Genomic DNA, 10,740 nt, shown 5'->3' with positions numbered 1-10,740 from the left:
CTTAACAAAAGTTTTTTATTTGGATTTAATTCACAACTTTTAACTTACAAGTGACAAAATTTTTATCATTAGGATTTTATATGAAATGAGCTGCTTACCTATAAGGTTTATAAGCCAGTATTAGCCACTTATGCTTTATGCAAGTAAGTATTTATAAGTGACTATAAGTGACTTATAAGTCAAGAATTAACCCTTCATACTTTATCAAGTATTAGTATCTATAAGTCACTTATAATAAAGTACAACATACCTGTAAGATCTTAATTTAGAAAAACTTCCAACCATGAGGGGTTGATGAATTTCAAAGCTATTTTTTACATATACACATGATCTGCACTTTAGATGAAATAATCAAGTAAAAATTTTATGGAAAAAATCACTTTCATATGACTTTTTTAAATTCAAAATTAAAAAATGAAAATACCAAACAAAATATATTTACCATTCCAGGAAAGTTAAATAATAATATTAAATCCAGCATCTGAATATCTGTGTAATTTCTAGGGGGTTATAAAAAAAATAAAAATAAAAGGTTTAAATGTACACTTCTCATACATAACAACAGTCTTCAAATCAACAGAAATTGGTAAAAATAAAAGTCACATTCAGATACTTTGAGGTCTGTGAGAATTAATTTTTAAAGAGTTCATGCTATCAAAAAATATATTTTCAATAAAATTTTACTTGATTTGACTAATCTAGTTTAATAAAGGGGAAATTTTATCCATAGTCAGTGTCTACAGAAAAAGATACAATCCTGTTACTTTGTCATCCTGTAAACCACAGTCTATGTAATACTGGTTAAATTCTTTGGGAAAATCATTTTATCTATGTGCTTCTTAAATCCTCCATCCATCTCCGTTTGATTTTCTTTTTTCAGTAAAGAGAGGATATTCTGTTAGCCTTTGCATATAATCTGATAGTCTTTCACCATTCTGAGAGTAGACATAATATTTCCATAAGCCCTCACTAGAGAATCCTGAAAAATATTTTTAAAAAGTCTTAGTTGAAAAAAAAAAATTGTTATATAATATAAGCTTGATGGAATTCTAAATATAGACAAAAAGGGTATAAATACAAGTTGTAACATAAGATTTTGACTTTTTAAATTTTAACCAGGGGAAACCTCCAGTAAAAAATGAGAAAGGAATGAGTAAAATTCAGTTTGGAAAGAGAGTTTTTAGGGAAAATATAGACAGAGGTATACCAGTTAAAATAAAAAAAGATGGCACTATTGAGATCATTTCTCAACAAGAATATAATCAATTAAGTCCAGAGAAGGGGTGATTACATAGAAAGACCCTTGATTGCAGAAGAAGCCAATGAGGAATATAACCATTTATTACCAAAAGAGGGTAAGAATTACTTGGATTACCCTGAAAGACCTTTGACTAGAGAAGAAGTCAAGTTTATAGATGATAAGAGAAAACAGTTGTCAGAAAAAAAATGTTGTTAAAGACACATGAATTTTAGCCCACAAAACCATTGGAAAGAAAAAGGGATTAATGGGGGAATCCAAACTAATTCTTGGAGGACATTAAGGCTTATTATGAGAGAACTTTTCCAGTATTTGTTTATTACAAAATTATGATTCAATAAAAAAAAAAAAAAATTTTCACTTTCATTTGTTGTGCCTTAGACCATTTAAATTACCTTATGGTTAAGATTGTGATACACACTCTGATAATCATCTATGATGTCTCTATCATGTTTACCTCAAAAATTAATCAGGGTATTTGTGTTCAAAGAGCTAAAAAAACTATACAAAATTAAGATTTTGGAAGCATACATATTAATGGGTTTAAATGAGATATAACACTAGATTTTTAAAAAAGAAAGAACAAAAACTCATAGAAATGATATTGAAAGTACCTTTTATGTATAAAGTGTCATGCTCCAAGGTATATTTTTTATAACAGGAGAAGGTTTACAACAGTCCCATGCACTCATAAGAAAATCTTGGGTAGTAGAAACACCAGAGAATTTTAATTCCACACAATCAGATTATCTTACATCAGTTATAAGGTTACAGTCTTTATACATAGTTAAGAGGGTCATTAAGATTTCTTTTCTGATCATCCTGATGTGCTACATTATAGTATTCTTTTCCTGTGATATAATGTTAATATTAAATGGGAAATTCAGAATTCATCAGCAATTGGAGTCAAAACTTGCTATCTTTACCAACTATGATATTAAGGAAGCTGGGGGGGGGGGGGGGGGTACAAATTAGCCATATTTAACTTATTTTATAGATATGCTATCTTCAGCTGTTAACTATCATTTGGCAAAGAAAACTTTCATACATTTTAGTTTCAAAATTTGATCATGCATTTTTGTATATATATTGAAATGGAGCTCTTCTTCTTCTTCTAAAGGAGATCAATATAGTTTAAACATGACCATGACCACCAAGCCCTTTTTATTTAAATATATCATTTACATATCAATTCAATATTATAAACATGCATATGTAAAAAAAAAATAATAAAATAATAAATAAATATATATTACAATTGTATCTCATTGAAACTTTACCTTCAAGTTTGTGTGTTTCTATGTTGGTTGACTAACTGTGTATTTCCAAAGGAAGAGCAGACAGTCTGAACTTCATAGAGAATGGATTATAGATGGTTAGGAACAAAACATATCTTCCAGGTTGAGGACTGTATAGAAAATAAAACCATTTTGTTAATATGACAGAGTACTGTGTGAAACAATGCATGTTTAAATACAACATGTACAATGTCAAAAAAGTTCATGAAAATGTTTGTTTTTAATCTCAAAACAAATTGTTTTTAACATTAACTCCAGATGAGAAAAGTTCATCATGTTATCTTTATAACAAAAGAAGCACAGTTACTGTATTGATATCACAAATAAAATGATTATCATATTAATTATTTAGACACTAAAAGATTTTTTATTAACAGCAGATTCAATTTTGTTTAATATCTGTCAGTACTGCATACAGAAAAATACATCTTTTTTAGCATCATCACAGTACAACATGTAGTCCTTAATTTTTTGAAAAGCTCATTACCAAGAAACAAAAGTGAAAATGAAAATATATGTATACCATATATCACACATATTTAGAATCAAAACAAAAAGTAAATAACTTAGAATTAAATCTTTTGTAAATTCCTCCTTTTCTCTTATTAGATTCCTAATTAATATCTCTTTGATCACCATTTAGTAAGTCTGAATTCCATGGTCATGGGTAACATACATAATGAATTATGAAATTAAATCATATAATTTATACAAAAGGACTTATTAATATTCTGAAGATCCCTTAATCATGTGTTAATATATTTTAGACAAAATAAGACTGTGCTTATATGAATGTAAGTTAGAGACAACAGATCACATAAGTATTACACAGTAATTAAATTAACCATATAATCATGCTTAAATGCAAAGATGACCTTCATAGGAAAATGTAAACAAAATAAAGACAAACTTACCAGAGATATCCAAATATATGCCCAATAAGTCTATCCATTAAATAATCCAGTGAAATAACATCTCAGCTGATCCTAAAAAATCATACAATTCAGTGATACACAATTAACCTCATTTTACAATGTAAGTAAAGCAATAATTTACAGACAAAAGGGACAGAAATGTAAAAGATACCATGTATTTTATCAAAATTTAGAGAATATTTTTCTGATTGAAATTCAATCATAGAATGATCCATCATAGAAATATTAAATGCACTCTGAGTTACATGCAGGTTATACAACTATAAATCACATGAAATGAGGATAAATACAGCATTTACATTCAAAACAGAACTTTACATAATTATGCTTAAATGCAAAGATGACCTTCATATAGGAAATGTAAACAAAAATAAGACAAACTTACCAGAATTATCCAATTATATGCCCAATTAAATAATCCAGTGAAACAACATCTTAGCTGATCCTGAAAAAAAAAGCATACAATATTCAGTGGTACTCAATTTAACCTCATTTTACAAAGGAAGTAAAGCAACAATTGACAGACAAACAGGACAGAAAAACATGTTTAAATGTAATGCAAAATAATATCTCTTATATATGGATACCTATACTCTAATCAATCATATTAAATGTCATTCGTAAAATGTATTTTTTAAGACAGATTTATTTAGGATCGACTTTTTAAATGATAACATGAATAGCACGCCATACTTTAACCACATGTCAAAACATTCTCTCAAATTACACAGAAATGGGTTATTTAGCATAGCTGACATTAAACATATAGGTGAGCGATAACATAATCACAATCATAAACAATGTGAAACAACTTTAAACGACCTACACTGTGGATTACAAGCCTTTTTCACTGGGGTAAAATCCTGCCGAAAATTCGCCATGGCCGCCCGAAACCCGAACCCGACTGTATAAAAGATGAAGTCATACGGACCCGGACCACAATTAGCTTACATATAGACTTATATAGTAAAAACATGTGTTTTATTTTCTTTGCAACTTTTTAAAAAATCTTCATTTCCAAAATATCTTTGACCACATGATAGAGCAACGTGTCAGATAAATATTCACATCCAGAAATAGGGTGTTGAATGTGGAATTCCCCTGGTTATTAATAAACTTCTGACGTCATGACCTCAGGATAGCTCTCGCCTGGCACAAAAAGTGTAAACAAACCAAATGAATGCTCTTTTCAATTCATATTTCTAGGCACAATTTTTGCTTGAAATGCACCTTGCTGCATATCATTGTAAACTTTAGACACTCTACTTTTATTCTATACCCCAAAAGTATCTAAAACATGTGAGCTATTTTTATTTTTATCATTGAAAGGGAGGCATATGAATTTCCTACATGTGCTACGTTTTAGCCATTTGACCTTCACCCTTTAATTGTGGCCCGGATCCTATATGGAGGCATAAAATTCATTTAAAAAATTTAAGGCCATATTTGAAATCCTTAGATACTACTTAACTAATATACCAAGTTTGATTGAAATTGGTTGATATCTACATGTAAAATTACATATTTTGTATACTAAGGCAATACAGGAAAGAAAATGGCAAAAAATGGCAAGTATGAAATTTTAAAATTGAAATATATAAAAACTGTCAGACAATAAAAGGAACTAATTATTACAAGTAAGTTGTTGATACCTCTTAAACACACACACACTCTTAAATATGTAAAATACAAGATCTTTAGATTTCTAGGTAATTTGATGATCTGTACCCTGTATTTTCATAAAATTTTCTTAAATTAAGAAATGTAAAATCTATCATGAAAATCTGAGAGTGACAATAGGGGTAAACATTTAATGTACATTTATTCATAAATCAAATGATGTATCACATTACTGATAAAGTGTACATAACATTCAAAATAAACAGATTTTTAGCCCACCCCCATATCCTTTTTCCTGACTGTGAAGAGGGGCCATGTGCAGCTGATTGGTTAGAAGTCTTTGTATAGGTAATCTTAATACCCTATGGAGTCTGTTTTGACAGGTGATTGTCAAAGGAATATATTGCAGTAAATACCACTAAAATGTGTCCAAACAAACATTGTCATAATTCAATCTTACTTTCTAATCCACTCTTCACTACACATGAAAACAATGAAAGGTGACCGTAAAAGAAGAAAAAATCTTAATTTTGGGTTTAAAATAGGGAACACTCGTTATATTAAGGCTCATCAGGCTACGTCAAATGCCGCAGGAGCTTCAAGTTCAGTGTCAAACATCCAGGGATCCCCAGAGACTGAGACAGCACATCCCCTTGCTGAAGGCCAGGAAAACATCTCAAGGACACCGATCCCTCGTCCCAGACCTGAGCCATGCCAGGAGCTAAAAAATGAAGAGACGTCTTATGAGTTTGAGGGAAACCGCATTGTTGACATAACATTGGTCTTGGAAATGTTTAATGATGCAGCCAAATGCCACTTTGACCAGGCCAAGCACTGTAATTTTCCAGTGTGGGAATACTCAGGACAGAGGAAATGGGGGTTTGGATGGCAGAAAAGACTACTGTGTACGGTATGTAATTTTCAGACAAATTATTATAAATTATACACTGAAATTCCTACCTTTAACAAACCAGGCCCTAATCCTGCCAGTATCAACTGGAACTTTCAGTTAGCCCTGCAGAACACCTCCATGGGGAATCGACGCAGTCGGGAAATTGTAGCTGCCTTGGACATTCCACCTCCTAATCGCAGTTCCATGCAAAGGGCCAGCAACCAGGTCAACACAGCCACTCTAGCCCTGAATAAAAAAGACATGGGTGAGAAGAGACAACTGGTTAAGGCCATCAACCAGGTCAAAGGTCAAGAACATCCAGAGGAACTGGACATTGCCATAGATGGACGCTACAACTCCATAACCTTCGGTAGCAGCAAAAAGCCAGGCTACAATGCATCACAAGCTTACGCCATTGCATGCGAGACCAACACCAACAAACAGTATATTATTGGCGCATCAACATGATCAATGCAGAACAAACTTTGCTGGACTGGAACATGGCTTCGAGGTAATGGTTATGTAGCTGCAATAATGTAGCCCTCTCCGATTTTTTTTTTGGGAGAGGGCTACAACTCCTTGGGATCTCTATAATGGCGCAGATGCGGCAGTGGATCACTCCCGCACGGATTTCGGCTCAAATTATCAGTAAACGGCTATTTTATTATCATCTCTTACCTGGAATCCAAATATGTAATTATGCAAAACATAAATCGATCCAAAAATATTCACAACGATCCATATATCGGTTATTTTTCATGTGTGTCAACAGCTTAACTTGAATTTATCCGCCATGTTTACTGACCTTGATGGATTGTATTTTGGGACAGCCAATGAGAATTTAGGTTCTATAGGAGCAGGATCTACTAGGAATTCCCTTATTTTAAGCATACGTATCGCTGTTTGCGCAAAAATAAAACTTGAAATGGTTTCATTTATCGATGTTTTTGTAATAAATTATAGCACAATCGTTTATAAACATCGACATTTGCTTTATTTGGTTGTTCCAAATTTCAAGCGAAAGTCTCACTACATCACGCGTGAACTGTCATGGCTGCTGAATATTGCAGCTGGGAAAGACACAGATTTATTTTACATGGTTTTTGAGTTTAACAGGCTATGTTGTTGACAGTGAATAAAAATTCCGTCTTATAAGAAGTAAGTTTAATGTAAAAATAATTTATTTTGCCTCCAATCACCAAAAAAATATATTTGCACCATCAGGAGATGCGAATGAATTGTAGCCCTCTCCAGAAAATATCAAATAAAAAAATCGGAGAGGGCTATATACATTATTGCAGCTAATGGTTATGATGTTCATTGTCCGGGGGGTCATGAAGACTGCACAGCTAATATTGAAATGTTCTCACCTCTTTCAGAGTACGAGATGGCTAAATCCATAGGCGAAGATCTGGCAGCAGACGGGTTCAGGTGAAGCACGCCACAACAGACGGTGATGCCCGGTCAGCCCAGGGATTCCAAGATGCCATGCGAATTTTTCATCCAGACTGGCAAGTCACTCGACTGGCCGACCCAACCCATGTCAGCAGAGCCCAGTTCCGGCAGTGTCGCAGTGCCCACTTCAGCCCCGAGATGTTTCCCTGCAAAACAAGAATGAGGTTAGACCAGATGAGAAAAGTTTTTGCACAAGATGTAAAGGCCCGGTGCAGCTTAGTCTATAAGAAACTCATGGATACCTACACATCATCTGTAGTAAACTTCCTCTTGATAGAAAGTTGCATCCTCTGCTACTCAGGAGACTGTTCAAAATGTTGAAGGAATTCAGTGGTGTGTGAAGGTGGAGACAGACACAACTGGTGGAATCAGTCTTATATCCTCGCCCCGAACAAACTGACATCCCTGCACCTGAATGAAAATGACAAGCACTTGTTAAAAGTCATTCTTGAGATGCGACTTAGCCAAAGTGCCATTGAGGAAATGAAACTCAACACGTCAACTCAGAAATGTGAGGGTCTTAACAGAGCAGTCAGCGAAGTATTGCCTAAGCACACCAACTATTCAAGAAATGCTGAAGGAATCCTCTCAGCTGAGATTTTAAGACAAAACAACAGTCCGGGACTAGCAACATCAATGAAAGCAGCAGAAATTACATTGCCACTGTCCGGCCACACACATCAGTACCTAAAAAGCATTGACCAGGAATATGCCTATCGCAGAGAATACAGAAAGAGAAAAGCAGTTAAAAGGCGAGAAATGCAGAGAAAAGCTACACTAATGAAACAACATGCGGCGGCTGAAAAGGAAAGACCAAACCCGGGATAACTACAACAAAGGGCAAATTAATGCAAACCCACCAGCCTACAGTCCAAGGGTGGCAATCCAGAGGATCACCCCTACTACCAGACATGAGTTGCCAAGACAAAGACAAAACGGCCCTTCTGGGGCCAACCAAATTATCGAAAAGATACCTACTATACAAAGTCGTATAAGAAACGTGTAAAATTAACACCAGGCCACAACCCAAAACTTCCACATAAATACATAAGACACATCATACACATACGCACACATGTACGTACATACATACATACATACATACATACATCCATACATACTTACTTACTGATCAATGTTTTTGTCAAAAACTACAAACTATACCCCCCCCCCCCACCTTCCTTGAAATGACAAACCCATCAACCCCCATTTCTATTTTAGTGAAAAGTACATATTTTTACACAACATAATATAATTTCCACTCACCTGAAATTATAAACTCCAATACACAACCTCTGCCTGCATGCGCAATTATGAGTCGGGCAAAGCCTGAATCCCACTTCCACGTGTTCTCCTGCAAAATAAATCCATGCACATGTTATTGTAAATATATTGGCCCAATCACCACCTTCTTATTGCGCCTTATTTTGGGTGGGGGGAATCAATGGATAGCTTGTCTGTCATTTCCAATAAACACCTCGTCTTTCATCTATGACTTCAAAGGGACCCCTTATTAAGAATACACATGCAAATACACATTACAAAACAGTTTTTCTATTTTTAAAAAGGAACTATCTTCATTCTGGGATGCATAATTTAATATTTTTTTCAATCACTCAAAAAATTTTAATTTAAAAAAAAATTAATTTTAAAATGCTTAAATTTTTTTTAAAAAAATTTATGAAACTATTTCAAAATGTATAACTCACCTCCTGTCAAAATCATAGGGGCTTGTCTTCCGGATTGATAAATGTAAAATAATTTTTCAAAAATTTTTATCTACATTAAATACACTCTAAAAATTGCTTTAATAAAGATTCTGACATGATCAGGCAAGAAAAAAATGTTTTTAAAAAAAGTACTACACCTATATACATAGTTAGAATAATCCAACTGTGTCTCGGTACAGGCCCTCACCACAGTTAGAATACGTCCCATATACTTGCAATGTAGCAAATCGGAGCGGATCCGCTCCGAAACGATTTTGAAGAATATAAAATGATTTGCACTGGGAATAACTACCAAAATAATCAAAACAAACCTTCTTGAGATTGCTTATGCCTTTTATCCCATAAAATAATCCATATAAATACGAAAATCCAATTAATTTTCTCAACGTTTTTCTCTCGATTCAAATTACTACATTCGGAACTCTCTAGATTGTTCCTGGTAAATGCACTATGCGAGTTATCGCCCGTGTTTCTTTCTGCTACATTACGAATACACGGAACGAATTCTATCGTTAAACCGGGTCCGTAGGACAATATCATTTTAACGATAGAACATTCTATCTACTATATACATAGAGAGTTTATGTATATAGGTGTAGTACTTTTTTTAAAAACATTTTTTTCTTGCCTGATCATGTCAGAATCTTTATTAAAGCAATTTTTAGAGTGTATTTAATGTAGATAAAAGTTTTTGAAAAAGTATTTACATTTATCAATCCGGAAGACAAGCCCCTATGGTCAAAATTTCATTGTCATATCTTTAAAAATAAATTCAGGGGAGTCCCTCGAACACCCCATCATAAGGACCCGGACCACAATTAGCTTACATATAGACTTATATAGTAAAAACATGTGTTTTATTTTCTTTGTAACTTTTTTAAAAATCTTCATTTCCAAAATATCTTTGACCACATGATAGAGCAACGTGTCAGATAAATATTCACATCCAGAAATAGGGGTGTTGAATGTGGAATTCCCTGGTTATTAATAAACTTCTGATCATACCTCAGGATAGCTCTCGCTTGGCAAAAAAAGTGTAAACAAACCAAATGAATGCTCTTTTCAATTCATATTTCTAGGCATAATTTTTGCTTGAAATGCACCTTGCTGCATATCATTGTAAACTTTAGACACTCTACTTTTATTCTATACCCCAAAAGTATCTAAAACATGTGAGCTATTTTTATTTTTATCATTGAAAGGGAGGCATATGAATTTCCTACATGTGCTACGTTTTAGCCATTTGACCTTCACCCTTTAATTGGGGCCCCGGGATCCATACAATAACATAACACTGATGTATTTACATGATTTTTTTAATTTTATTTCTTAAAAACTAAAAGGGGAGTTTCCCAAAAAAAAAAAAATTAATAAGAAAAAAAAAATTAAAGTTATTTTTAAAAATTTAAAAAAAAATTTTATAAGTTTTTAAAAAAAAAGTTTAATAATAAAAAATTTAAAAAGAAATTCTAAGTTTTTTAAAAAAGTGACCTGGTGTTTTAACTTGACAGACATACAGTGTAACACACACATGTTTTTTGTATTGTGTGTT

The 10,740-nt window shown here is 33.2% G+C and overlaps 1 long non-coding RNA gene across 1 annotated transcript; it reads right to left on the bottom strand.

Annotated features, from left to right (window-relative positions):
- Window positions 1-952: 952 nt before the first annotated feature.
- LOC134255948 (uncharacterized) lies at window positions 953-4,387 on the bottom strand. Its single transcript, XR_009989637.1, has 5 exons — window positions 4,318-4,387; window positions 3,877-3,936; window positions 3,471-3,542; window positions 2,539-2,666; window positions 953-979 (listed from the first exon to the last, which is right to left on the bottom strand). It is a non-coding gene; the product is annotated as an uncharacterized LOC134255948 (long non-coding RNA).
- Window positions 4,388-10,740: the final 6,353 nt, after the last annotated feature.

The sequence above is a fragment of the Saccostrea cucullata genome, unplaced genomic scaffold, assembly GCF_032062105.1.
Source record: "Saccostrea cucullata isolate Sc308-1 unplaced genomic scaffold, CSIRO_AGI_Scuc_v1 ctg16213, whole genome shotgun sequence".
NCBI classification, from domain to species: Eukaryota; Metazoa; Mollusca; class Bivalvia; order Ostreida; family Ostreidae; genus Saccostrea; species Saccostrea cuccullata.
The sequence above is the reverse complement of the archived record's forward strand: the minus strand, read 5'-3'. Positions and strand labels throughout refer to the sequence as shown.